This window comes from Arachis hypogaea, chromosome 9 (genome assembly GCF_003086295.3).
Source record: "Arachis hypogaea cultivar Tifrunner chromosome 9, arahy.Tifrunner.gnm2.J5K5, whole genome shotgun sequence".
NCBI classification, from domain to species: Eukaryota; Viridiplantae; Streptophyta; class Magnoliopsida; order Fabales; family Fabaceae; genus Arachis; species Arachis hypogaea.
This window is the reverse complement of record NC_092044.1, coordinates 38,723,554-38,729,033: the sequence shown is the minus strand read 5'-3', so window position 1 is coordinate 38,729,033 and position 5,480 is coordinate 38,723,554. Positions and strand designations below refer to the sequence as shown.

The 5,480-nt window shown below is 39.7% G+C and overlaps 1 non-coding gene across 1 annotated transcript; it reads right to left on the bottom strand.

Moving 5' to 3' along the window:
- Positions 1–826: 826 nt before the first annotated feature.
- On the bottom strand, positions 827–934 carry LOC112714115 (small nucleolar RNA R71). Its single transcript, XR_003159071.1, has one exon. It is a non-coding gene; the product is annotated as a small nucleolar RNA R71 (small nucleolar RNA).
- Between the last annotated feature and the right edge of the window lie 4,546 nt (positions 935–5,480).

The window sequence follows — 5,480 nt, the reverse complement described above, 5'->3', positions numbered from 1 at the left end:
TCGAAAATTACTAACCACTTTTTCAAAAATCTTTTTAATTAACTAATTGTTGTAAATTTTAATTTAATTTTATTTCTTTTTTTAATTTTCGAAAACTCTCTCTCTCCTCTCTTTTTATTTATTTTATTTAACTAACACTCCTCCTCTACTCATCTAAAAAATTCGAACTCACCTCCTCTCTCTTCTCATTCTTCTATTCTCCTTTTCCTCTGACACATCAAGGAGTCTCTATACTGTGAAATAGAGGATTTCACTACTCCCTTTTGTTCTCTTCTTTTTCACATGAGCAAAAACAGGGATAAAAACATTCTTGTTGAAGCTGATCCTGAACCTGAAAGGACTCTGAAGAAGAAGCTAAGAGAAGCTAAAGCACCACACTCTGGAGAGGATCTTTCAGAAAATTTTGAAAAAGAAGTAGACATGGCAGCCGAACCCAAAAACAATGCAAGAGATGCAAGGAAGATGCTTGGTGACTATACTGCACCAACTTTCAACTTCTATGGAAGAAGCATCTCAATTTCTGCCATTGGAGCAAACAACTTTGAGCTTAAGCCTCAATTAGTTTCTCTAATGCAGCAAAATTACAAGTTTTATGGACTTCCATCGAAAGATCCTCATCAGTTCTTAGCTAAATTCTTGCACATCTGTGATACTGTTAAGACCAATGGGGGTTGATCCTGAGGTCTACAGACTTATGCTTTTCCCCTTTGCTGTAAGAGACAGAGCTAGGACATGGTTGGACTCACAACCTAGAGAAAGCCTGAACTCTTGGGACATGTTAGTCAATGCTTTCTTGACCAAATTCTTTCCACCTCAAAAGATGAGCAAGCTTAGAGTGGAAGTCCAAACCTTCAAATAGAAGGAAGGTGAATCCCTCTATGAAGCTTGGGAAAGATACAAGCAATTAACCAAAAGGTGTCCTTCTGACATGCTTTCAGAATGGAGCATCATATGCATATTCGATGATGGTTTGTCTGAATTGTCTAAGATGTCATTGGACCATTTTGCTGGTGGATCTCTTCATCTGAAAATCCCCGCAGAAGCCCAGGAACTCATTGAGATGGTTGCAAATAACCAATTCATGTACACTTCTGAAAGAAATCCTATGAATAATGGGATGACTCAGAAGAAAGGAGTTCTTGAGATTGATACTCTGAATAGCATATTGGCTCAAAACAAAATATTGACTCAACAAGTCAATATGATTTCTCAGAATCTGACTGGATTGCAAGCTGCATCTGGCAGTGCTAAAGAAGCCTCCTCTGAAGGAGAAGCTTATGACCCTGAGAATTCTGCAATGGAAGAGGTGAATTACATGGGAGAATCTTATAGAAACACCTATAATCCTTCATGGATGAATCATCCAAATTTCTCATGGAATGATCAATAGAAGCCTCAACAAGGCTTCAACAACAATAATGGTAGGAGAAATAGGTTTGGCAATAGCAAACCTTTTCCATCATCTTCTCAGCAGCAGACAAAGAATTCTGAGCAAAGCCTCTCTGGCTTAGCAAACATAATCTCTGATCTATCTAAGACCACTCTCAGTTTCATGAATGAAACAAGGTCCTCCATCAGAAATTTGGAGGCACAAGTGGGTCAGCTGAGTAAAAGAGTTATTGAAACTCCTCCTAGTACTCTCCCAAGCAATACAGAAGAGAATCCCAAAAGAGAGTGCAATGCCATAACTATAACCAAAATGGCCGAACCTAGAGAGAGTGAAAAGGCGGTGATTCCCAGTGAGGAAAACCTCAAGGGACGTCCACTGACCAATAAGGAGTTTCCTATTGAGGAACCAAAGGACTCTGAGGCTCATACAGAGACCTTATAGATCCTACTGAACTTACTATTGCCATTCACGAGCTCTGATGAATATTCTTCCTCTGAAGAGGGTGAAGACATTGTTGAATAGCAAGTTGCTCAGTATCTGGGAGCAATCATGAAGCTGAATGCCAAGTTATTTGGTAATGAGACTTGGGAGGATGAACCTCCATTGCTCATCAATAAACTGAATACATGGATTCAGCAGACATTGCCTCAAAAGAAACCGGATCCCGGAAAGTTCTTAATACCTTGCACCATATGCACCATGACCTTTGAAAAGGCTCTGTGTGACCTGGGGTCAGGTATCAACCTTAGGCCACTCTCTATAATGGAGAAACTAGGGATCTTTGAGGTACAAGCTGCAAGAATCTCACTAGAGATGACAGAAAAATCAATGAAATAGGCTTATAAACTTGTAGAGGATATCTTAGTGAAGGTTGAAGGCCTTTACGTCCCTGCTAACTTCATAATCCTAGACAATAGGAAGGATGAGGATGAATCCATCATCCTTGGAAGACCCTTCCTAGCTACAGCAAGGGCTGTGATTCATGTTGACAGAGGAGAGTTAGTCCTTCAATTGAATGAGGACTACCTTGTGTTCAAGACTCAAGGATCTTCTTCTGTAAACATGGAGAAGAAGCATGAAAAGCTTCTCTCAATACAGAGTTAGACAGAGCCCCTACACTCAACTTCTAAGTTTGGTGTTGGGAGGCCACAACCATGCTCTGAGCATCTGTGAAGCTCTGTAAGAGCTTCCTGTCAAGCTATTGACATTAAAGAAGCGCTTATTGGGAGGCAACCCAATTTTATTTATCTATATTAATTACTTTCTCATTTTAATTTTCTAGTATTAGTCTATGTTTTCTTTAGGTTGATGATCATGTGGAGTCACAAAAATAGCTGCAGAATTAAAGCAAAAATAAAAAATAGCATAAAAAATAGCACACCCTGGAGGACGAGCATACTGCCGTTTAAACGCCAGTAAGGCTAGCAAATTGGGCGTTTAACGCCCAGTCTGGCACCATTCTAGGCATTAAACGCCAGAAATGGCACACAGACTGGCGTTTAACGCCAGTAAAAGTAGCATAATGGGCGTTTCACTTGTGTCTGGCAGCATTCTGGGTGTTAAACGCCAGAACTGGCAGCCAGACTGGCATTTAATGCCAGAAATGGGCATCAGCTTGGCATTTAACGCCAGAAATGCCACACAGTGGGCGTTTAAACGCCAGAAAGGTGCAGGGATGAGAAATCCTTGACACCTCAAGATCCGTGGACCCCACAAGATCCCTACCTACCCCAACTCACTCTCATTCCTCTTCACACATTTTGGTGCACAAAAATTACTTCACACTATGTAATTCCGCACAACTAACCAGCAAGTGCGGTGGGTCGTCCAAGTAATACCTTACGTGAGTAAGGGTTAATCCCACGGAGATTGTTGGCTTGAAGCAAGCTATGGTTATCCTGTAACTCTTAGTCAGGATATAATATCAATAATAATTTTTAGTTTTAATTGTAAAAAGTAAAAGAGCATGAAATAAATACTTCTTATGCAGTAATGGAGAATATGTTGGAGTTTTGGAGATGCTTTGTCTTCTGAATTCCTGTAACATAATGCTTCCTCACTTTCAAACATGCAAGGCTCCTTCCATGGCAAGCTGTATGTAGGGCATCACCGTTGTCAATAGCTACTTCCCATCCTCTCAGTGAAAATGGTCCAAATGCTCTGTCACAGCACGGCTAATCATCTGTCGGTTCTCGATCATGTCGGAATAAGATCCATTGATCCTTTTGCGTCTGTCACTACGCCCAACACTTGCGAGTTTGAAGCTCGTCACAGTCATCCAATCCCAGAATCCTACTCGGAATACCACAGACAAGGTTTAGACTTTCCAGATTCTCAAGGATGCTGCCAATGGATTCTAGCTTATACCACGAAGATTCTGATTAAGGAATCTAAGAGATACTCATTCAATCTAATGTAGAATGGAGGTGGTTATCAGGCACACATTCATGGATTGAGGAAGGTGATGAGTGTCACGGATCATCACCTTCTTCATATTGAAGCACGAATGAACATCTTAGATAAGAACAAGCGTGTTTGAATGGAAAACAGAAATAATTGCATTAATTCATCGAGACGCTGTAGAGCTCCTCACCCCCAACAATGGAGTTTAGAGACTCATGCCATCAAAAGGTACAAAGTTCAGATCTAAAAATGTCATGAGATACAAAATAAGTCTCTAAAAATTGTTTAAATACTAAACTAGTAACCTAGGTTTACAGAAAATGAGTAAACTAAGATGGATAGTGCAGAAATCCACTTCTGGGGCCCACTTGGTGTGTGCTGGGGCTGAGACTTAAGCTTCTCACGTGCCTGGGCTGTTTCTGGAGTTGAACGCCAGGTTGTAACCTATTTCTAGCGTTGAACTCTAACTTGTAACCTGTTTCTGGCGCTGAACGCCAGACTGTAACATGGAACTGGTGTTAAACGCCAGTTTACGTCGTCTATCGTCACGCAAAGTATGAACTATTATATATTGCTGGAAAGCCCTAGATGTCTACTTCACAAACCAATTGAGAGCGGGCCAGTTGGACTCCTGTATCTCCAAAAAATTCATTCCGAGTGTAGGGAGGTCAGAATCCAACAACATCAGTAGTCCTTTTTCAGCCTAAATCAGATTTTAACTCAGCACCCTCAATTTCAGCCAGAAAATACCTGAAATTATAGAAAAACACACAAACTCATGGTAAAGTCCAGAAATATAAATTTTGCCTAAAAACTAATAAAATTATACTAAAAACTAACTAAAACATACTAAAATCTACATGAAATTACCCCCAAAGCGTATAAAATATCCACTCATCACAACACCAAACTTAAACTGTTGCTTGTCCCCAAGCAACTAGATAAATAAAATAGGATAAAAAGAAATTAAGAAGCAATAATATCTCAGAGTTTCAAATGAAGCTTATATTCTAATTAGATGAGCGGGACTAGTAGCTTTTTTCTTCTGAACAGTTTTGGCATCTCACTTTATCCTTTGAAATTCAGAATGATTGGCATCCATAGGAACTCAGAATTCAGATAGTATTATTGATTCTCCTAGTGTAGTATGTTGATTCTTAAACACAGTTACTTTATGAGTCTTGGCCGTGGCCCTAAGCACTTTGTTTTCCAGTATCACCACCGGATACATAAATGCCTCAGACACATAACTGGGTGAACCTTTTCAGATTGTGACTTAGCTTTGCTCAAGTCCCCAATTAGAGATGTCCAGAGTTCTTAAGCACACTCTTTTGCTTTGGATCACGACTTTAACCACTCAGTCTCAAGCTTTTCACTTGGACCTGCATGCCACAAGCACATGGTTAGGGACAGCTTGATTTAGCCGCTTAGGCCTGGATTTATTTCCTTGGGCCCTCCTATCCATTGATGCTCAAAGCCTTAGATCCTTTTCACCCTTGCCTTTTGATTTTAAGGGTTATTGGCTTTTTCTTTTTCTTTATCCAATGATTCTTTTTTTTTCCATTGCTTTTTCTTGCTTCAAGAATCAATTTCATGATTTTTCATATCAGCAATAATATTTCTCTTGTTCATCATTCTTTCAGGAGCCAACAATTTTAACATTCATAAAATTCAATATAAAAAATAT